The sequence below is a fragment of the Canis lupus genome, chromosome 3, assembly GCF_048164855.1.
Source record: "Canis lupus baileyi chromosome 3, mCanLup2.hap1, whole genome shotgun sequence".
NCBI lineage: Eukaryota > Metazoa > Chordata > Mammalia > Carnivora > Canidae > Canis > Canis lupus.
The window spans coordinates 70,773,977-70,798,549 of record NC_132840.1 but is presented as its reverse complement, the minus strand read 5'-3'; the positions used below and the strand labels follow the sequence as shown (position 1 = coordinate 70,798,549).

The window sequence follows — 24,573 nt, the reverse complement described above, 5'->3', positions numbered from 1 at the left end:
TAATAATAAAACAGAATTGGAAGTGTTCCATGAACTAGAGAAAGATCTCAATACATTTCTACAAGACGGAAAGCCAAAGAAAAAGTCATGACTGAGAAGCAGTAGAAGAGGGAAGATGAAGCTGAGAAAAGTCACCCAAGTGACTACAGTTGGGAAAGGATTGCATCTGCCATTCATTGCCCTTGGGACTGAGACTAGGTGAGCAGCAGGCATTACAGCTGATGCGGAGTTGTGGTGAATGCAGGAAATAGTTTACACATCTTAATTCATCATTCTCCTGTCTTCCCCCTACCCAAAGGGAAACCTGCAGCAGGTACTTTGTCTCAGGCCAAGAAAAAAAAAATCACAGAGTTCTTTCTGAAGAACTGTCTGGAAAGAACTCGAGCAGCTTAGTATAGGTGTTGGTGCTCAAGAGCAAAGCTATCACAGATCTTGCTTAAGGCCTCAAAGAGAAGGTTAAGTCACTATCTGTAGGATGAAGGCCACCAGCTTTGTATGCCTAGTCCAGATGCCTATAATCAGTCTTCCTATTACCACATTTTAAATATGAATGGAAACCAAGTGTTCTAGTGATCTATTCCTGCCTGACAAACCACTTCAAAATTCAATGCCTTAGAATACCAATTAATTACTATCTCTTGTGGTTCTCTAGGTTGTCTGGGCTTATGTTGGTGGGGTCTCTCATGTAGTTATAGTCAGATGGCAGTGGGGGCTGGAGTCCTCTGAAACTCCTCCACTGCACGAAGATGGCTTGTACTCACATGCTTTGTAATTCTGTTTCTCCTTGGCCTTATTCTCTCCCTATGGTTTGTCATGGCATGGCAGTCTCAAAGTAATCATGCTTATTATATGAAGGCTGGTTTCTAAAAGAGAGAAAGTAGAAGGTGCTGAGCTAGTGACGGGTACACCCAGAACTGTCACAGAGCACTTCTGCCTCATTCTATTGGTCAAAACAATCCGGCTTCCCTGATTCAAGGAGGTGAACATATAGACTCCACGTCTTGATGAAGCATGTATTATACTGTAGAAAGCATGAGGAATATATGATACTATTATAGCCACCTTTGGAAAATATAAGCTACTACATTAATTATTACAAATCCTTACAAAAAAAGTCTCAACTCAAGAAGGACCAACAAAAATAAGTTAATAATTAAAGATCTTGGAGAAAAAAACCCAAAGATCATTAAAAAGTAGAAAGGTCTGTAAAAAACAAAACTTCACAATTTATTAGTATCTCTCAGAGAAAGTCAAGATACTATGGCCTCTATAGAACAAGGAATTGGGTGCTATGAGAAAAGAATGATAAGAAAATAGAGAAGAACTTGCAAAATTCAAAAACTGAGTGGCTGAAATGAAAAAAAAAATGGATTACTTCAGTCTGTATTTGCTTGTATGCATTGAAACAAACACAGACACACACAAAAAAACCTAAACATCTACAGAGATGTATAGAAATAAAATTTTCTTTAGTTCTTCTTGATGAGTTTGTCTATTCTAGTGAAAGAAGAACAAGTTTACATTTTGGCATGTATGTTAGAAGGTTAGTATGAACAACCTGAGTCAAACGGCCCTGTGTTTTCAGTTAATTCATCTTATGTTTTAAGGGCCTTGATGGCCTAGGGTTCTGGGCAGCTGGCAGCTTGGCCCAGGCCTTATTTGATGCTGCCTGTGTTCCTCCCATTGCTTCCTCAAATCTGTACCCACATAAAGTCAGGCTAGCATAAATATCAACACCATACAGCCCTGAGTGGGGTGAAGACACAGGATGGCAGCGAGGCAGCCTTTGAAGGCTTAATAAAGCAGTGAAGGGCAGTCTAGCACTTTGACCTTGCTGGCAACAGGAAGGGCATCTTTAAGCTGATGATGAAATGTGCTCTCTTGGGGGCATATGTTGGAGGCACCACCACATTCTCCCCTTTGACTTTCTTCCTGGATACTACTCAGCTGCCTGTGGAGTGTGTCATTAGCTTCCTGAAGCTTCTGTCACAGAGTACCACAAACTTGGTGGTTTAAAACAGGAGAAATTATTCTCACATAGTTCTGGAGGCCAGGAGACAAAAATGAAGTGTTCACAAGACCCTACTCACATTGGAGGGCTTGGGGAAAATCCTGTCTTGACTCTTTCCATTTCTGGTTGCCTTCCTGTTCTTCCTTTGTGGCCACATCACTCTGATCCCTGCCTTCAACATCACTTCACCTTCTCTTCCATCTGGGTCTTCTTCTGTCTGTGCCATATGTCATGCTGCATTTTTCTGTAAGGACACTTGTCCCTGGATTTAGGACCCAAATGGAAAACCCTGGGTAATTTCCTCACATCAAGATCCTTAGCTTAATTACATCTGCAAACACCCTTTCACCAAATAAGGTAACATTCAATCTTGTATTATATCAGGTAATATTCACAGGTTCCAGGGAACCGGACATGGACATATCTTTTTGGAGATACCATTTAACTCATTACAGAGGAGTCCCTTGAAGCATGGGGACTGATATTCACACCAATTTCTTATATAATTTCTGCTGGCCATGGCCTGCTGTGTTAATTTGATCGTAACTGCTTGAGCTTCCTATGTGCAATCTTGTGCCTACGTGTCTGAACTCTTCTTGGAGCTCAGAGTATCAGGGAGGAAAACCTAGTGAGGGACTTAAATGCCCCAGGGTGGGTCAAAAGGACAAAATTTTGACATCATCAAAATGGGCAGTCTTCTCCAGAGGACCCTGCCCCCTCCTTGTAAAGCCAGGACAAAATCACTAGAGTTTGGCTCCCAAGACACTCCTTAGCAGGCTGAATCAGAGATGAGAATTACTCCACTTAGCAAAGTGGATTAATGTTTTATAACAAAAGATAATTTATTCAATTGTATGCAAAATAGGTGGTAGTAATGGCATGTATAAAGCGCACTTATTTTTGTCTATTGTATCATACGTTTAATTCCTATAAAAACACCAGTAGTTCTATTGAGTACCTTTCGGAGAACTTGACCACTTCCAGAATGAATTGGATTGTGTTAATTAAATACACTTGACTTTGATGAAACCGAAACCTGATAGGCTTTCAAGGAAATGAGGCTTAGCAAGCTTTAGTGAATTTTAATAGATAGTGGATAGGATTAAATAGAAGATCAAGCAGTTCTGGTTTTCATCAACTGGAATGGCGAGAAGGCACCAGTCACTCCTACCCATCTGGCAGGGAGTTTTACCTTCTAAGGGCTTGTATGGCTAAGCAGAGAGTATGTTTGTGGCACCCCAAAAGTTTTGTCTATGGTCCTAGCCAAGAAAGGTTGATTCTCCTATATTCAATATTGATAACAATATTACAGATGAAAGAATCAGATTTTTAATTATCTTAACAGGATGGCCATGAGGTTAACACAGTGAGATGAAACTGAACAGGGAAAACCATAACGTCTTTAATTCAAAAAAGTTAATTGCACAACTGTAGAGTTGGGGATATGTGGCTTCACAGTAATTCATGTGAAAACTGGGGATTCAGAATAATGACAATTAAAAATTCAGCCAAGAATAATGGAATTGCCTAAAATATTGATGTTGTCTTGGGTTATGTTAATATGAGAATTTGTGTCTAGGGTGTGGTGTAGTCATTGATAAGACCACAGGGGGGGCATCTTGCTTATTGGGTTGATGCATTTCAAGATGATCAGAGACAACTAGAAAACACCCCAATTAGAGTGACCATCATAAAGAGGGGCCTAGAGACCATGACACATTAGGAAAAGCTGAAATAACTGGAGTATTTTTCCCAGAAGAGAATGGAGGTAGCTTAGGAGGCATAATACTTATTTTCAAATACCTAAAGAAATGTCATGAGGAGCAAGAATTAAATACATTCTCTCTTACTCCAGAGATCAGATACAAGAAATTATAATGTATTCCTCAGATCTTCTTTTGATGCAGGTAAGAGAAGCCAGACAATTTATTGTCTTACATAATGAAGGCATCAGAAATGCCTGAATCTAGGACTTGAGCCCTTAAAGGAGTTTCTTACTCCATTTATCATTTCTACTTCTTTCCATGTCATCTTCATTCTTTCCAATCCCAAAAAGCTTTTTCTTTGAGGACATGGCCGTCAACAGTTTCTAGCCTCCCATCATTCAAGATTTACCATCATAGAGGGAGGAGTTTCTCTCACCTTTGCAGAGGGTGAGGGGGGGCCACCACCAAGGAAGAGTTCTGAATGGCTGACTTAGATCATGTGTCCACCCCCGGAGGAGTTGCCCTGATCAGGAGGCTGGCACGGTGGCTTAGCTAGGCACAGAGGCCACTCTCTGTGGGCTCATATGAAAAGCTGGAATCCCCCTTTCAGGTCCCAAGCCCCAGGTTATAGAAAGCAACAGATGTAGCTGACCAGAAGGAAGAAGGGGTGGGGGGTACAGGGAGACAAAGCAGTAATTCTCCACTACACAGAGAAAGTGGTCTGTGCAAGGTGGAAGGAAGATCATTTTAAGAGTTAGAAGTTCCTGGGTATTTAGTTCAAGGTAGACAGTAAAGTAGCCATTTACAAGACTACAAAAGAGCACAACAAACAGCACCAGGAGCCCCAATGAAAGGTGCACTGCCCTACATTGTCCATTGATCTACCCTTTGACCATAGGGATCATCTTCTTGGACATCACATTTCATCTCTCCCGGTTATAACCCAGAGCTTCTAGACTGTGATTCTGCCTCACTGCCCTCATAACATTCACAGATGACTTTAACAGCCTTTCAGAGGAGATCTAGACTCACCTGTCCTCACCTCTCCTTGAACTCCGCCACCCTGGCCATTCCCGCAGCTTGGTGAGTGGGGCCCTGGGTAGTTTCTACACATACGTGTTCTGGCCAGTGTTCAGCAGCAGGCAGGAAGGGGACCCTCTGCAGGTCTCTGGAGGGCTCTCTCTGCTCCCTAGTACTCTGAACACTAGCTGCATTGGCCTTCCAGACCCTAAGCTCTGTGTCCCCAGCTCAGGAGGCCCAGGGCTCCTTGTGGGTCTCCCTTCCTGTGTTATATCTCTCTTCTTTTCCCTCAATCCTGGGCTCCTTGTTTTTCATCTCTCAGGGATCGCTGTCCTTCCTTGTCCGCTGTCTTCTGTCTCGAGAACTCTTGCTTCCTGGGTTTGGTTGCCTTTAAAATTTGTTTCAGACGGGAGGAAAAATCCAATCCTTGTTACTGCATCTAAGCCAGAAGTAAAAATCCCATAACCGAAGGTTTACTATGTTTAAAAATATTGTTGAAATGTGGTATGTTTTCTCTCCATCTTGTTCACTGCTCGGTCTCTTGAGCTCTATATTAAAAGTCAGAGGAAATTAGAATTTGTTCTGCCTTTCATTATCAGTTGGTAGAAGCCATGGGATTGTATTTTCTCCACATAGAAGAAAGTTTCCTTCCAGTGGATGCTTCTTTATCTTTTTCGTGCTCCTGCTTCTTATTCTAGATCAGTTCTTTCCAAATGAGCACTGTTTACACATATTCATTACCTGCTTTAATCATGACAGCTCTAGCTCAGAGGACAAACTACAAATTGTTTTCTTAAAAAAGCCTAGAGTTACAAAAAATGTCAGTTTTTATCAGAATAAAAATAAAATCTGTAATAGAGGCTCAAACAGTGGAGAAATGGTCATTATTTACTGAGAAAATTGTAATTGTGAGGACTAGTGTTCCTTTAATGGCAGAGACAAAGTGAAACCAGCAACAAGGGGAGGGTGAGCATAGGAGGAAGAATGTTCTTTTCTTCTTCCCTTACTCCATATATACGTGAACAGAGCTGGGCTAAAACCCTTCAGTTTGACCAATACTTTACTATGCAAGATAATAGTTTTAAAAATTGACAATGCATTGTTGATTACTTATCTTAAAATAGCAAATAATTTCTTAAAAGCATCTAATACATTTTTAAACATCTTTCATATTTTCAATAATTTGAACTATACTTCGAATCAGGGACCCACTTTCCTATGTAGATAAGAATCATTTGTAATTAGCACATCAATTATTTGTATGTAAATGACTACTTCTAAAGTAACAGTGAATGGTTCATTAACTTAAATAGTCTCCTCATAAATTTGTTCGAACCTCTCTGTTACTTTTTTTTATAGCACTTATAAAAGTAAATTTCAGCTTAGGCCACTGATGAATTATCATAAATTCTAAGTGAGTAAGGTCCAAATTAATGAGGCTTTACCATAAATTCATCCAGGGGCATAGTAGCCTGACTGTCCCAAGAGAGAGCAGATGTGTGGTTGACAGGAGGGCCCCTGAGAAAATGTATTTATTGAGGGCTTACATGTGCCAGGCACTTAGCTAAGTGCTTTACATGCATGATCTCATTTAATGCTCCCAACAACACAGTGATTTAGGTGATGCTACCCATTTCAGACGCTAACACAAAGGCTCAATATGGTTTGATAATCCAACCAAGACACACTTGTAGGAAGTAGCCAAGCAGGGACTAAAGCCCAGAAATGCTTGGTGGCAAAGTTCCTGGACTTCATCACAGGATATGTGGCAGGTCTAGGGGGCATACTGTACATGCTTCTCTGCATACATTGGCAATGTTTACTGCTTTCTCTACCCAACACGTCTCCGCAGCCCTCCCGGACTCCCCATTCATCCCTCAGCCTTTTGGGTCTTAGCTTCTTGGGGCTCATTCAAGCCCATTGCTAAAACGGGGAGTCTAAGTCAGTTAGGGTTATTGGATGTCAAAGGGCATGGGAAGTGTTATATCTTTTGTGAAAATGGTAGTTAAGGTTCTAAATAACAGCAATGGAGGATATTGGAGGCGGTTTGAAAAGGGGTTTTGTTGGCTGATTTATAACCAACTTTTGAAATGAAATTTAATAAATCTAGGAAGATATATGAGCCTTCCAGGGCTTGTTATATGAATTGTTTGTAACTGATTTTTTTTCAGAGAGCCTCATATCAATTTCTTTTATGTATTTTATGTATTCTTGGAAAATGACCTCCAAAAATCAGAGTTCCTGTCTAGCCTCCTTTGTCTCTTTTTTCCGGACAAATGCTGATCATTTCATGTTAGGCAGGATTCCCTCTTGAAGAAGAGGGATGTGATGGTGCCCAGGATTCTTGGATCTAGCCTGCCTGTCTTTCCTGCCTTGACACGTGACTCTGGTCATGTCACATCATTCTTTGAAATGTAACATGGTCTGCCACCCTCTCCTCCACCACACTCACCTCCAAATCTTTTCAACACACTTCAGAAGTGGAGAGGGTGAACCTCTCTCTGGCTCCGTATAGCCAATAATCTCTCCCAGAATTTGTCTTCAGCCATTTATTCATTCATTGTACAGATGTCTATTGAGGGCTAAGTGCCAGGTGCTACTGTAGGTGCTGGGGACTATGATGGTGAACAAGATAAAAAAAAAAAGTCCTTCCCTAACAAAGTTTTTATTATGGTGGGGAAATAAACACACAAACAAATTAAGAAGATAATTTAAATTAGCAAGTGACACCAATGAAGAAAACAAGAAGAGTCTAGAGTAATGGGGTAAGTGGAAGGATACAATTTTATACAGAGTGATCAGCAAAAGTCTGACTTCCTGTTGGAAGAACCCATGAGATATAGGGGATAACTAGTACAAGGTCCTGAGGTAGAAATCAAGGTGTCACCAAAAGAAGGCTGTTGTTGCTAGAATATAGTAAAAAGCTGTCCATTTTATGTAGGGTCTTGTACACTATCATTAAGATTTCAAATTTTATTCTCATTGCAGATAAGTATATTTTAAAAGAATACTCTGGCTGCCTGGCAAAGAATGGAGTTATCAGTGCGGCTGCTATCATGGTTTAGGTGAGAGGTGACAGTGTCTGGGATTAGACAGGAGGCATGGTCAGAATTGGTCTGATTCAAGAAATGTTTAAGAGTCATTGCTGATAGGTCTGACTGATAGATGGTGTAGGGGAGTGAGGACAAGAGTAAAATCACCTGTGATTCTCCATGAGAATACCTAGGTGTATACAAGACAAACAACCCCCCCCCCCAAACCTAGACCAAATTGCAACAAACTCCAAGTAATTCTCTCATTTCCCTTCCTAACCATACTCAGATTTGTGTTGAGGCCATCCATCCCTTCCCCCATGCTGACCTTATCTTCACCTACAGAGGTACAGTGATTCTGTCCCCTATCACAGTGATTATTTTAAGAGACCTAAGCCAGTTAGTGCATGCATTTCCTTGGTCACAGTGGTTGGTTGAAAGATGGCCAATCAGAGTGAAGGTTAGGATTTTTTTTTCAATAATTGGAGGAGGTGATGCTCTTTCTCTGTGTGTTTGCTTGGGATGAAGTGTGCAGCTCTGGTTGCTTCTGGCAGCCATCTCAGAAAGCCAGCCTGATGAAAATAATTGACATGTGGAGGAGGGCAAACAAGGAAACCACTGGGACCAGCAACTGAACTCTGTTCAAAATATTCCTGAACTGTTTGCTTTGTTACGGGGTAAGCTGGCATTTATATTATTTGCAACCCAAAGCATCCCAAGTGATACAAGCTACATGCCTGAAGATAGAGTCTCTTTATAATTGGACCAGAAAGCCACTGGGAAGGAGCAAGTTTGGGTGAGAGAATGCAATAAGGATATGTGCCAAGAAAGAAAACAGGTAAAGTTAAGATCGGGGTGGGGGTGTGGATTCCAAGGATTCTAGACTTGCATTGGAAGAATCAAAATCCTTTTGGAAGCAATGAAGAGCAGGTCTGACTTTGTGGAAAATTGAAACAGCAGTGCTTATAATTTTTTTTTTTTAATAAAACAACTCCTTGGGCAGCCCTGGTGGCTTAGCAGTTTAGTGTCGCCTTCAGCCCAGGGTGTGATCCTGGAGACCCGGGACTGAGTCCCACGTCGGGCTCCTTGCATGGGGCCTGCTTCTCCCTCTGACTGTGTCTCTGCCTCTCTCTCTCTCTCTCTCTCTCCTCTGTCTTTCTCTCTCTATGTCTCTCATGAATAAAAACAAAAACAAAAGCAAAAACAAAAAACAACTCCTCTGCAGAGGGAGCTTAAAGAGAATGGTGTAGACGTGGAAGACAGGAAACAGCTCTGCAGGTGTCTCCAAGGTACCATCGACATCAGCTATAGCAGAAACAATACAAGGAAGAATTGAGAGAAACTCTCCAGAAATGAAAAACTGAATACGCAGATCACAAGTGCTCTCTCTCTTCCAGGGAATGATAATGGAAGGTACACCATACCTCTGCCATAAACAAGCCCTCCAGGAAAACAAAACAAATCACAGCCCCTACCACCACCAGCAACAAAACTGGCTGTTGCCAAGGGACGAAACTCCTGCTGACCTCTGACTACTTCTCAGCAACACTTAAGTGCTAAAACCAACACAGAAACTTGTTGGATTTCCTCTGTGGCAAATGTTGCTGACTCAAGGCTTCTATACCCTGGTCTGTTGTTATTTATGCTCTAGGTGTCTAGGTTCTTCTAAATTGTTCAAATTGGGGAAGATAATAATATTAAATACCTTCTGCAGAATTTCAATATCATATAGTTACTTTAAATCTTAAAAGATGTAATCTTTATAAAGAATTTAGAAGAGTGTGCTGCACATCTATTACATCTAAAAATGTTACCTCTTAATTTTATTGGTAATAATAATATTCTTCATTGGAGAAACTACTTGAGAATATACCTCATTGGATGAAGATGGAGCAAACATAGGATTTCAGGAATAAAGAATTCATTAAGCAAAAGAACCGTATAGGCATCAAACTATTGAAACATATAATTAAAAGCTAAGTGCTAAATATTTCAAATCTGTGAGGAAAATTAAAATTATTGATTTCTATAATTATTATTTTGGGATAATGCATATAAACATTCCAATTTTTAAGAAGTCTTGACCAATAGATCGTTTTCTCAGAAGTAGAAGTTCTCAGTCTGGGGACCCAGTGGATACTTCCAACTTTCAAGAAACACATCATCTTTGTGCTATATAAACTGTCCCAGAACATCAAAATAGATCGATATCTCTACCCAATTCAGTTTATGAGGCCATTGAGGGACAACTGCTACAGTGTCTGTGGCAGTGTCTTTCAGCTTTATGGGTAGAAATTGAATTGCTGGACCAAATTTTTTGTCATTTGAACTTTTCTGCCAACCACACTTTGTCTCCTCAAGACAAAATAATTATGAATGACCACATATTTGATAATGATTTTTCTGTTTCCTTTTCTTCCCCTTCTTTTTATTCCTAGCTAGTTTTTTTAGAGTACCTGTAACTTTTCAAGTCCTCATAATAGAAGCCTCAGGTCCAGGTTTATGTAAACTTTAAACAAGTTGGGGTCTTCAGAGGGCATCCCAAATCTTGATACATAGAAGCATGGATCATACACAAGAGATAGAGTACCATACGGCATACTGGTAGGAGGGAGAGCATCGTATTGGAGGGACGCTAAAGAAAAGAAGCTACTGGAATAGGTATGCTTAAAAATGGTTGCCAGCTTTTCCTTTCTGAGTCCAATGAACCTAGCTGCAATTGTTGCCCAAATTCCATGGCACAGTGAATGTTGCATGATTGATACAATTTCCTAAGACACATATGTAGTTGCCACCATTGCTATGTTTTAGTGCAGCATGTCAAAGGCTAATCCAGGAATGGATTCTGGTTGTCCTAACAACCTAACAAGTGGTGGAGGGATAGGAGAAAGAGTCACAGATGCTGGTTTTTTAGAGGATGACCCTGTTAGAGGGGCTCCAGCTGTGTGATTCCAGCCTTACCAAGTGACTTATTCCTATTCTTTATTTTCTCCAGCACAATAAACTACAATCATTGAAACCACCTAAATATCATTTTTGAAACATGAAAGAGCCTAACAAATGCCAAAGATAACTTTCTCAGGTTTCACGCCTTGCCATATAGGAAGATTTCATTGATAACAATAGAAATACTCTTGGAAAAGATGCTCAATGCAGTTTCTTCAACATAGGGTATTAACATTTTAAATATTATGCCACTTTTAATGGGATAAACTTGGTGTTTTACTTTTGTGTATTTTTTCTTGAAAAATGTTGAAAATAAATTTTTAATGTTCAGAAAATAAACCCAACATCAGGGTACTCACCACCTAGAATTTTAAAATGCTAACATCTTGTATTCTTGCTTCAACATTTTTTTATAAAATAATAGAACCATACAGATACAACTGAAGTTTCCTTTTTTCCCTCATCTCCTTTCTATTCCTCATCCTCCCTTTCAGAGAAAATGTCTATTATGAATTTTCCTCCTACTCTTCCAATCCTTGTTTCATACTTTTTCTATTTAAAATTATATCTATAAAAAATAAATGTTGTGTTTCTTTGGGTTTTTAATACTGTATAAATATTTCATATTTTATGCATATATTTTATGCTTTTTAGATATTTTCACATTGATATGCATAGATCTAGCCCATTCTTTTAATTATTGTATTATATTTCATCGTTTGTGACTATGGCACAATTTATTCATTCCTCTAGTAATGGACATTTTGGTTTCTTTCCCCCTATTTCTTTTACTATTATAAGCACTGCAATGGTGACATCCTTGTATGTGTGTGTGACAGTGTCTTTAGGGTTTATGGGTAGAAAATCAATTACTGGACTGTAGTGTATGTACTGTTCAGTTTTACAAGATATTGTCAAATTGTCCTCCAAAGTGGTTGTATCAACAAACTCTATCAACAGTAGTATCTCAACAGTTCTTCCTGCCTCTGCCTCCTCCCTGTCTCTGTCCCTGAAGGCTTATGTTGACTTGGGATTTCTACTTTCAGAGACTCAAACTACACCACCTTCTCTCTTGCTTCATCTTAGCTTAAATGCCACTCTCAGAACAGCCTGACTCATTAGGTCCACGCATACTTCTTATTAACTCTTAGTGCAATCATAATTTATAAATCATTGTATATTTATTTTGTATTTGTCTCCACATTAGACCCTAAGCTAGGAGAGCGGGACCTTTTCTGCCTTCTTTATTTCTCTCCTCCCAATACCTCCCACGGTACTTGATAAATCGTTATTGAATAAATGAGTGCATTCAACACTCCCCTCCAAGAAGGATTCCAACAGTCTTGTCCAGGCACCAGTTACTGTGGGGTGCCTCTGTTGAGGAGAGTACAGTGTTGTGATTCAGAGCCAAGGAGACTTGGGCCTGAGTCATGGCTCAGCAGCTAGTTAAATGCATATGACATTGGGAGAGTTATGAAAACTTTCTAAATCACTGTTTTATTCTGGATGAGAAGGGAACAAATGATATTACTGGCTCCACAGGGTTGTTATGAGAATTAAGTGATGTAAAAATATAAAACTCTTAGCATGGTGCTGAACACATATACAAAAAAAGATCAGCTACAAAGATATGAATAGGCAATTTATAGAGAAAAAAAACCCTAAAGATTAATAAGCATAGGAAGAGATGCTGAAATTAATTAATGATCAAAGACATGTAAATTAGAACAACAATGACATGTTGCTTTATACCTATTAGACTAGCAGAGTCAGGATGATGCCAAGTGCTGTTGGAAGGCGTGGCTCTCCAGTCTTTGTGCAAAGGCTTTGTGCATCGCAGAGTCGTGAGGCCATTCCAAAGAGCAGTCTGGACACATTGGCACATCACATACAAGCAGACCCTGTGTCTGGCACCTGTGGAATATGTCTGAGATAGATTCTTGCACAGATCCATAGGAGGACAGTGAAGAACTCTGTTGCAATTCTACTTGAAGGCAACATCGTGCCTGTGCTGGGAGAGTGGGCAGATATGATGGGGGACACCTCAGAGAGTATGATGCAACATTTAAAGATAGAAAACTAGATATATTCATGGCTAGATCCTAAAATCAGTGCTAAGTGAAAAAAAAAAAAAAAGATCTAAAATGCAATGTATACTTTACATGACACCGAGGACAAAAAATACTTAATACGGTAGCCTGGCTACCTGCGAGATTGGAACTGGAGTGAGAGTGAGGAGCTAAGATTAAAGAAGGTAAATTTTTAAAAATGTATCACGATAAGGGGTCCTTGCACAAATGACAGCATGTTGTTACACTGAGAACTACGATGAACTCATCTCTCTACACCTGAAGTATTAAAGCCAAAAAAACCCAGCAAGGGCAGGAGCCTGGCAGGATCCTGGGGTGAAAGCAAGATGACCACTGTAGAATGTAACTTTCACTTCTAGCATGATGGTGTGAGGGAATCCATGGAGCTGCCCCCTGTGAAACTGCTGAAAAATATTTCTGTTAAAAAACTGTTTAAAATCTTTGGAAGTGGTCCTGAGGATATAATAGCAAATGAAGGAACATTTGTTCGGGAAAATATACTAACATTCAAAGGAAAGCAAGAATCTTAGTATTTGAACCAAGACCTGCTTCCTCCTCCCCACCCAGGGAGACAGAAAGTCCTCTTTGGGCTGGTGCAGTCACGAACACTGGGATCCCAAACCCCAACTTCGAGTCAGAGGGTTCTCTTCTTGCGAGAGGCTGGATCTCTGCATTTTTCATCTTGCTCCCAGCTACCTGCTGTTCAGGCTAACCTGTGTCCACATGGTTATTAGTTTAAAGAATAAAAGGAATTCAGAATATTCTCAATGCCTCTACTATCAGGTACTGTTCTAGGTGCTGGAGACAAGCAGGAGGAGAGCCAGACAAAGTCTCTGCTTTCCATTTTCAGTGGAAGAGATATACAATAAACAAAGAAAAGAGTATATAAATAATACAATATCAGGCAGTGACAAAGAAAAATAAAACAATGTAATGGATAGAGAAATGATGGAGAAAGGTGGGATGCTATTTTGGATTGGATGGTCAGGGAGAGCCTCTCTGACAAGGTGCCTCTGGAGCAAATACCTAAGTAGAGTGAGTGAGAGAAATGTGAGCATCTGAGAGAAGAACATTTTAGCCATCGGGAGCTGCACATGGAAGTGCTCTAAAGCAGGAGCATATATGGCAAGTTGGAGGACCAACAAGGAGGCCACATGGCTGGAACAGAGTGGGAAGTGGGCAGAGTGATCACAGGAGGTCAGAGAGGTATCCAGGGGAGCAGATTAGTTATGGTGTCCTTGCAGTTGTCTCAACAAAGGACAGCAGGCTTGGACAAAGGTGGTAGCGATGGAGGTTGGAAAGCAACTAGTTTCTGGTCTTGTTCTTAAGGTATAGTTGACAGGATTTGCTGATAGTGTAGATTGGGAGTCAACAGGAGTCAAGAATGAGAGAGAGAGTGAGAGAGAGAGGAATTAAGAATAACTTGCTTTTGATCTGGACAGCTAGATGAGTGGAGGAACCATTTGTTAGGATTATCCTGCCTTGGGGAAAAGTGCTCAATGTCAGTGTGGACATGTCCCTCTTGAGGCTTGCCTGATTTCTCCTTCTCCTCCTTACATGAGTCTAGCATTTTCCAGAATGTGATTTTTGCTGAATTAATTTGAAATGCTTATTAATTGTCCAATCAGAAATATGGAATAGGCAGTTGGGTATGTAAATTTGGAGTTCAGGAAAGAGATGAGACTCCAGTTATGAAATGATCAGTATATAGATAGTAACCAATGCCACTCTGTGGCCTGAGTTCAAGGGCACATGGTCATTTAGAGGTCAAAGAAATGAGGAAGAAACAGAAAGGAACTAAGAAGGAGCATCCTGGGAAGCAGGGAGCAATTAAAGAAGAGTGGTGCCCTCCAAACCAAGTTGGGGGTGATGATCAGCTGTGCCAAATGCTGCTGAGATGCCAGGTGACTTGCCTGGAGGTTGAATCTTGAATCTTGGAAGGAGGAGGTTGTGGCCCCCCTGCCAAGAGCATTTTCATGATATCATGAAGATAAAAGCTTTCTAGAATTATGCTCAAGAGAGAGAAGAAACCGAGGAGACTTTGAGAACAGGCAGGTATTAAGCAAGGGATTTTTATTATGAAGCAATGGAGAGAAGGGGCTGGAGAATGGTGTGAAGTTAGGGGAATTTTGCATTATGCTGTGTTTGAGTACAAGAGAAAGGGAAACATGGTTTGTATCCCTTGGACTGATCCTTTAACGAGGGAAGCATTGATGATGCCAGACAGGAAAGGTTACCTGCAGGGATGAAATCCATGAGTAGGTGAGAGAGGCAGGCTCAGCATATGAGTGGGGGGAACAGGACTGTTCAGTTCACCCATCATCAAGAAATAGATGGCAGGTGGTGAAGGCACAGATGTAAGTAGGTTGATAGGTTTGGTGGTAGGTGGACGTGGAAATTCTGTTCGGATCGTGTCTTTACATTGTAAGAAGCAATCAATTGGTAGTGTAGAGTAAAAGGGGGTGTCAGATTTAGGAGGAGAATGTGGATAGGCTAATATTTTATTCTTCTGTGAGTAACAGACACTCAAAAAAACAGTGGGTTAAATAAGTTTAAAATTTGGAAATAATCTCCCCAATACCAGTGTGGGTGCCCTACTCCATGGAGTTTTCAGGGTCTGAGGGTCCTATTCCTGAGACATAACTCTCATCTCCCAGTCTGAAATGAAGCTCCAGCTGTCACATTCACCTTCCAAGTGACAAAGTGAAGATGGGAGAAGGGGTGTACTAGTTGGGGCTCTGCAGTCTTTTAAAGAAAGTTTCCCAAAGTTGCCACGTGAAAGTTGCACTGGGAGAAATTTGGCCACAAGCCCGCACCTAGCTGTGAGGAAAACTGAGAAATGTAGTCATACTTCTGAGCAACCATATGTCCAATTAACGATTCCATTACTAAGAATATTACAAATATTGTGGGATGACTATCCGTCTGTGCCACAATGTGACATAGTTCCTTGGAGAATGGGATAAGGAATAAAGAAATGCAGTAAAATTGTTGAGTATCTAGATCTTACTGTTTCAGTGCAACTAGCAAGAGTTGGGGTTTATGCCAGGTGAATTTAGCAGAGGAGGAGAACAAGGGAGCTAAGGGTATGTGCCAGGGAGAGATTAGAGTGGTGTGGTTTGGAATCACAGCTGGGTAACAAGGAATGCAAAGACAAGAAAAATGGGAAGAAGTTTTAGCCAAAAAAATGAGAAGTTGATGCATGGAAATCCTGGATGGGTTTGGAATAATCTTAGGGTAGAGACACTAGAGTAGTGAGGGGAAGAGTAGGCCTGGTGACCTGATTGTGGGCTGGTGGTACAGTTATAGGAAATGACAAAGTCTAGAGCATGAGTGAAATTGGAGGGAAAGTCCCCACTTCATTGGAAGGGGAGAGTTCAAGGATGTGGAAAGGCTGTGTGTGTGTGTGCCATCCATGTGACAATTAAGTGCCAAGAGCAATGCCAGGAATGGGAAAGGGGGTGACTGGCACAAAATGACCAGGAGGTGGATAGGTAACTGCTCCAGGGGCCTTCAGAGGGGCAGGAGATTTAGAGAAAGGAAGGATGGAGGAGAGGAGGCTGGAAAGCAGGAATGAAGAAAAGACGAATATTTGCCATGCTCCACACTGTGGGATACCACTGGTCACTACTCGGAGGGGTTCCTGGAAAGCACAGGTGGGGGGCAGAGGCAGGATTTGGAGATGAGATCTTTCAGAGAAAAGCTTGAACATCCTCTGTAGGGGATTTTGCCAATGATGACATGTGTCCTCCATGAATCCTGGAGGACATGTGGAGGGCCTCAGGGGTCTGGGAAGGGGGGAGATTGGATAGCATTTGTACCGGAACATTTTCACATGGGGGTGTGAGCCGAATGGGAAGGGAGGTGAACAGTGTCATAGGGTCTTATAAGATCAGCCCTGGAAGGATTTAGGGAAGACAGATCATCAGTGCTATATGTAGCCTCCTTCAGGGATCTGTCCTCCCAGCAGTGCCATCCCAGCAGGGTAGGGTGTCTTACCAGGGACAGATGGGGCTCTAGAAACTTCCCTTAAATCTTCCGAGGGTCATGTTGCAGCCACAGGAGGGCTGTTCAACAGTGATTGGGCCTAGCTTTGGCAGCTGGTACCCCTCATAGAGTTTAGGGGGTGGTCTTGCAGCAGGGGCAGGGGCTGGGCAGTCAAAGCAGGATAATCCTTTTTGGGATTATCTCGATAGATGCCAAATGAAAACACATCTGGCAACTGGCAATACCTATTCCTGATTTAAATTCAGAATAGAGGGGCGCTTCCTTCACATTGAAATTAAAGCCAACATCATGCTTAAAAATTATGAAAGCATTTTTGTTAAAGTCAAAAATATGAAAAGGAGGACCACTATCATGACAATTATTCAGTGTTTTTTTGGAGACAATGATGTACATACTAGTAAAAAGATATACATATTGAACAGGAAGTTGCAAAATAACTATTTTTAGATATGAGCGTAAATCTGGAAAACCTAAGAGAAGCACTTAGAAAACTATTAATGACTAGAAAAGAATTTAGCCAAGTGGTTGGCTAAAAAAATTTTAGAATATAAAATTCAATAGCTCTCTTTTATACCAACAATACAGGGTAGAAAGCGTAATGGAAGAAAAACTTCCATTCATAGTGACAAAGAAGATAAAAAATCCATGAATAAATATTACAAGAGAGGGGTAGGGCCTGTAGGAAGAAAGACCTGAAATTCTAATGAGATTTCTTAAGTTGAAAAAGTGGAAAGATACACTGATCTTTCATAAAACCATTCAACTTTGTTAATTGCATCAATCCTCCCAAATTTAAAGTGTATATTCATCATGATCCCTATCAAAACACAAATGGGATTTTTTGGAGGGGTTTGACAATAGTGCTGAAGTTTCTCTAGAAAAGAAGCCATGCAAAATAGCTAAGACAAGTGTAAAGAAGGTTTTAAATAGTGAGATATTAAGATAGTGTCAGAAATTAAAATGTGTTATGAAGCTGAAATACTCTAAGTATTTGCATCTAGAGTAGGAATAGAAATACAGAGTCCAGGGACACTTGGGTGACTCAGTAGTTGAGCATCTGCCTTTGGTTCAGGTCATGATCTTGGGGTCCCGGGACAGAGTCCTTCATCGGGCTCCCTGCGTGGAGCCTGCTTCTCCCTCTGCCTGTGTCTCTGTTTCTCTTTCTCTGTCTCTCATGAATAAATAAATAAAATGTTTAAAAAAAGGAAATACAGAGTCCAGAGATAAACCCCAATACATTATGGGAACTTAGAATATGCTGAAAGTGGCATTTCAATGAAGTAGTGGTGGATTATTTTTAAATGAATGCTGGTGGATTATTTTAAAAGGAGGACTGAGGCCCCTGGCTGGTCATTGGGGTTGGGGGGGACACCCCGGAGCTCTACCTACTGTCTACTTGTGTGGCTGCAGACTGGCAGCCCGAGCCAGCATTGTGGATCGTGAAACATTAATGGTAGAAGAGTTGGATTGGTTTCTGACCTCTCCTCACTGGGAGGTTCTATATTTGGGAAATCCTCTGTACAAAGGTCATTTTTTTTTAAAGATTTTATTTATTTATTCATGAGAATGCACAGGGAGGAGAGAGAGGGGCAGAGACAGGCAGAGGGAGAAGCAGGCTTCATGCAGGGAGCCTGATGTGGGACTCGATCCAGGGTCTCCAGGATCACACCCTGGGCTGCAGGCGGCGCTAAACTGCTGAGCCACCAGGGCTGCCCCAAAGGTCATTTTTGAGCTGACGTGTGGGGGAAAAGAAGGAAGAACTTTAGACCATCAGAGACTGAGTGATACCAGGAAGCAAAGGGGTGGATGTGGCTGGAGCACGGTGAGCTGAGCGGAGCAGAAGAGGGATGTGAGAGCTTCCAGATCTCAGGGGCAGGGCAGCCAGATCACGCCAGGGCTGCAGGCTACTGCAAAGAGTTTGGATTTTATTCATAAGTGCACGAGAAGATCCTGGCAGGCTGTAAGCTGTTGGTGGGGGATGACATAATCCGATTTGTACTTTTGAAAAGATCACTATAAAATGGTTAAGATGGTCAATTTTATGTCATGTGTATTTTATGATTTTTAAAAATGCTAATGTAAGAAAAGGTCAGTGTTCTGGCGTAGAATAGTTACTACTCCTTGAGGGACCGGTTTTCATTGTCCAGTTCACCACCACGACCTTAGCACCACCCAGCCAGTTTTATTCATCTATGCAAGCTTCTTGGCCCATATATGCAATCTGCACATACATTTGTGATTGAAGCCCTTGTCTTACAACAAAATCAATTCCAGAAGGATAAAAGATTCAAACCTAAAAATTATACACAGAAGGGGCACCTGATTGGCTCAGTTGGTGGAGCATGTGACTCTTGATCTCGGGGTTATGAGTTCAAGCCCCATGTAGGACGTCATGGAAACTCACTTACGGTTTCAACAAGTCTAAAAATCCCCAATAGGTGTTGTTTATTGAGCATGTGCAATGTGCCAGGCCCTGTGAGAAGCACTTTCTATATTGCCTTGTTTATTCTCACAATGGTATATATACTCACAGAAAGTCTTATTTCACTTTTTTTTAAATAGGGAAAATGGAGGCACCTGGGTTGGCTCAGTTGGTTGAGCGTCTGATTCTTGATTTCAGCTTGGGTTGTGATCTCCAGGTTGTGAGATTGAGGCCTGTGTCGGGCTCCCTGCTCAGGATAGAGTCGGCTTGGCCCTCTCTCTCTGCTCCTCCTCCCACTCATGCTCTCTCTCTCTCTCATTCTCTCTCTCTCTCAAATAAGTAAATAAATAAAATCCATATATAAAAAAATAGTGGTGCCTGGGTGGCTTAGTTGATTAAGCAACTGCCTTTGGCTTAGGTCATGATCCCAGGGTCCTGGGATTGAGCCCCGTGTTGGGCCCCCCGTTTAGTGGGGACTCTGCTTCTCCCTCTGCTGCTCCCCCTGCTTGTGTACACACTCTCTCTCTCTCTCTCTCTCTCTCAAATAGATAAAATCTTTAAAGAAATTTTAAAAATTAAAAAATAAAGAAAATGGAGCTCAGAGTAGTTAAGTTCCTCATCCAAAGTCACGAAGTTGATAAAAGGGAAAACTGAAATTTGATCACAGGACATAAGCCCAGTGTCTGGTTTGCTCACCCAGATCCACTCTTCATCCTTCTTCCCCAGCGTTGAACCCTGGAGAACAGGACTTAGGACTTTGACCAATGAGCTCCCTTGACTTCTTGTTGGGTCTTGCAGTGGAAGGCTCTGGAAGATGGCTGGTAGAGAGCGAGTCAGGATACTTATTCCTCCCGCCCCCACTGGTTGCCCCCAGTGGACTGTGCCTCTCCTGCCAGCCACACCCCACAGGACTTGTCATTGTCCTCTGTCTCTGGCTTCCCTCTCTTGCCCCTTCTGGCCTATGAGTGGTAATGGCCCCCTGCCACTCTGGGTCCTTGTTGGTTTCCTCAAGGCTGCTCACAACTTTAGTCAACAGTCCCAGTGGTGAACCTTCCACCCACCACCTTGCTTTTGGTGCACCCTGTTCCCTGCTGGGACCCCTAGCAATCCAGATCTCATTCTGAAGCCTAGACTCTTTCTTAGCAGGGGTCACATTGGCATAGAGGGAGTGGGAATGAGTCAGGGGACAGTGAGTGGTCTGATGGAGGGGGCTTGGCCGGGCCAATCGTAAGAGGTCAGATGTGGAGAGTGTCGATTATAGGGCTGAGACATTTCCAGAGTGTCCCAGCTTTCAGATGACCAGAACCACCTGGTTGTCAGCCAGTGTGGCAGATTCCCGAGGGCAGCCCTGGCCTGGCTGGGATGATTGAGTGTGTGCGGCATTTGGGCTGGGTGTGGGAGAGAGGGCACAGCTGGGATTGGTGGGTCGGACTGGGAAATGCTTCTAACAACTCTAGTTTGAAGTGCACCCTTTTTCTTCTGGGGCATTTCCTGTGTGCCTCAGAAAGATCTTCCACACCTCCCCCCTGCCCCCCAGGCCCCTGCAACCTTTTCTCACTGGCTGTAGCATTCCAGAAAAATCTCAGCCCAAGATTGATGGCTTCATAACCTGCCCGGAGTCCTTGTGCTACCGCAGCCGCGTCATGAATCACCGATGCCACATCACCCCACTCCTGCCACAGAGGACCCGAAGGACACTCCCGGGCTGCACGGGCACTGGCACTGCTCTGCTTGCCGGACGCGGGGGCCGTGGCCGTGAGGACGGGGGAGGACGCGCCGCAGGCAGGGGACACGTGGCTTTCGGGGTGACAGGACCCAGCAGCTGTGAATCAGGCAGTTTGGGGAAGGTCTCGTCGAAGTGGTCAGATCTGCCCATCTCCACGTCTCCCCGGTGTTTGTGTAAGAGTCATTATGATCACCACGAGCGTAATTAGTGGCCATTTCAACTCACTGAATCAGGTGCTTGTGTGAAACCAGGCTCGATGTACATTTGCTCCTTTCATCTTCTGGGCAGAAATGCGAATCAGCCCTGTCTCCCCATGGTAGGTCCGAGGGAGCCAGTGGCTCCGAGCAGGAAAGCAGAGCTGCGAGCGTGGCTGTGATTCCAAAGCCCGGGCTCTTTCTAGTAGGCCTCATGGCCACCAAAGGGAGTGCCACCTGGAGTGCCACCTGGAGTACCACATGGCAGAGGGCTCTCTCCCACCCCGTTTCTGCAGGAGCTTCCACTGGAGAAGGGGGCTCCCCAGCCCGAGGAAAGACTTGAGTTTGAGTTCATGTCCCAGGGCTACTGTAACCAAGTGCCATGAATTGGACGACTTACCAACAGCTAAGTTTGTGGACTCTCAGGTCCAGAGGCTGGCCGATGGAGAGCGAGGTGTCACGGGCCCGATCCCTCCGAAGGCCTGGGGGAAGCCTCTGCTCCATGCCTTGCTCTCGCTTGGGGAGATCGTTGGCTCGTGGCCACACAACTCCAGTCCTCATATGGCGCTCTCCGTCCCTGTGTTTGCATCTTGTGTCCAAGTTCCTTATAAGGACATTTTTTTAAAAAGATCTTATTTATTTATTCATGAGAGAAACAGACTGAGAGAGAGGCAGAGACAGGCAGAGAGAGAAGTAGGCTCCACGCAGGGAGCCTGATGTGGGACTCGATCCCTGGTCTCCAGGATCAGGCCCTGGGCTGAAGGCGGCGCTAAACCGCTGAGCCACCCGGGCTTCCCTGTTTTTGTTTTTATTTTTTATTTATTTTTATTTATATTTTTTATTGGTGTTCAATTTGCCAACATATAGCATAACACCCAGTGCTCATCCCATCAAGTGCCCCTTGCCCACCCAGTCACCCCCACCCCCCTGCCCACTTCCCTTTCTACCACCCCTTGTTCGTTTCCCAGAGTTAGGAGTCTCTCATGTTCTGTCTCCCTTTCTGATATTTCTGTTTTTGTTTTCAAAATAAGGATCTCAGTCTTTTTTTTTTTTTTTTTTTTTTTTTTTAAGGATCTCAGTCTTAATGAATTAAGGCCTGCCCTGAGGACCTCATGGTAACTTGATGATCTACAAAGACCCTATTTCCAAATAAGGTCATATTGACAGGTACCAGTGGTTAGGACCTCAACATCCTTTCGGGGGACACAATTCAACTTGTAACAGGTCCTCTCACATATGCCCAGGCTGCCCTGCCAAGCCACAGGCCTCTCAAGCATGGGCTTAGGTCTCCAGCCACGAGAAGATCGTCAAGAGGATGGTAAGAACATGGGCATGCAGGCGGAGGGGGAGCAGGGCCTCCTTTGAGGGGCGGGGAGCAGGGAATGAGAAGTGAAGAAAAGCAGCACATCCGTGTGCCCTTTGCTGTCCTTGAGGAGAGCTAGTTCCCTGAGAGGCTCTGGGGCCTCACGAACTCCTGCGCATCTCTGTTTTCCGAAATGAGGGTTTGCAGCGGAGGCCCCGTGGAAGCACACAGATGACTATTAGCGATAGCAGCTCACAAGCACTGTACCTGAGCCCCGGCTCAGCGAGTGCCAGACAGCCCTCTTGGGGGGATGGGGGGGGTCTCCCAGCAAAGAGGGCCCGGCTCCACCAGCAGGCTCGGTATCTCTCCCTGCCCGAGAGCCCAGGCCACTCAAAATCCCGGCAGATACAGATCAATTCTGGGGCAGCAGAGAGGAAACCGATCAGTCGAGGAAGAGAGGGGCCTGCTTGGAGATTAGCAGATCTAGGGGAGAAAAAAATTAACAGCGGCTAATTCAGTCACACTTAATTTAAAATCTTCTCGCTAAGAGGTTTAATCTAGATTGAATAAAGCAGGATCTGTGCATTTGTCAGTAACTGGAAAAGTCTCGAAATCGTGTGGGAGTTGGGGACGGTCCCGTTTCCTTATTTTCTGCATACCTCTCGCCCTGCTGATTATGGCTGGAGTGCCCGTGGCTGTGAGAGGTTTTGCATGTGATGACAATATTGGATAAACAAGGAAGCAGCGTATTTGCATACCAATGACGGATTCAAGTGTCCATGCCACCGATTCACTCTTCACGCACTATTCATTCAACAAACATTTAATAAGCGACTGCTATGTGCTGGGCGCTGCGGCCGTGTGGGGCGTCACAGTTTGAATGCATTAGAATTTCTTCCCCTCAAGTGCTGTTGGTCAAGAGGACAGAATTGTAAATGATAAAACCAGCACTCAGACTCATGAGTCCTCCAGCAGGTGTTTGAGTCATGTGCTTTGGCAAACATGGGAGAGAGACCGTTAATTCGGGCAGGGGGACACAATGCTGGTGGGAAAAGGAGTCACAGAAGAAGTGATATGGGAGCTGTGCTTTGAAGGACGAGTAGAGTTTTCCAGGGAGACACAACCTGTTTTTATTTTCCCTTTGACAGTGGAGGGCCAGCAGTGTCGTGTAAGGAGTAACATTTCCAAGGATCCAGGTTGTCACCGGCAGAACCACGATCCAAGCCCACCTGTTCCATTCCAGAGGTGACACTCGCTCTGTGATTTCCATGTTTTCCAGCGCCCTGAAGCGGCGGTGTGGGGAAGCTGGGGCCAGAGGCACCCAGAGAAGATCCCTCCAGAGCAGCTGTGATGCCGAATGCCCAGGGGAGCTGGGAGAGGCTGCGGGCTCAGGGTGCTCGGCAGGCCGCGGGCGCCACCCCGGCAGCCCCTCTGGCATGTGGTGGTGATGAGCAGTCATCCTCCCGGCTGCATTTCTTCCTCTAACAACTGAACTGATTAGAAGCAAACTTCGACTTGATTAGTGATTATTGTCTCAGTGCAGCCGTGGCTCGAAGCCTGCTCATTTTGGAGAGGGGAGGGATGTTTTGGGGGGAAAAAAAAAAAAAGAAACAACTGCAAGCAGGCATCTCATTGCCTGAGTGAAATGCAGGCTCATCTCAGCCCCTCCCCACATCTGGCCCTTCTCCGCTTTGCTTCTAAACTAGTGTCTTTTCCTGGGTGAGGGCTGGGTGGGCAGGGCTGAGCTGAGTCCTTCCCTGAGCCACCCCCCACCCCCACCCATGCCGAGAGGCCCTGCAAGCAGCAGCATCTGGAGCGCAGGCCAACCACCCACTGAGTCTAGTCGCAGAAGCCGGAACGTACCCTGCACCAAGCCTTTGGGCATAGAACATCTGCTCAGGCTGTAGTTGAAGACCAGCTTGGGTCCTACCACTGACAGCCCATGGCTCCTTGGGAAAGTTGCCTGACCTCTGTGCCTCGACTTCCTTATTATTTTAAGGCTATGGAGAGACCCACTGGAGATCAAGTCAATAATGCAGTAGGTTCATCATTGTTGTGACATTCAATACAGAGATCCCAGCTTGGCTTCTGAGGATCTGTGTGGCCTAGGGCACC

The 24,573-nt window shown here is 43.6% G+C and overlaps 1 long non-coding RNA gene across 2 annotated transcripts in view; it reads left to right on the top strand.

Moving 5' to 3' along the window:
* Positions 1-24,573, top strand: part of LOC140631005 (uncharacterized) — a 140,677-nt gene that overhangs the window by 70,333 nt on the left and 45,771 nt on the right. The window lies entirely within an intron of this gene.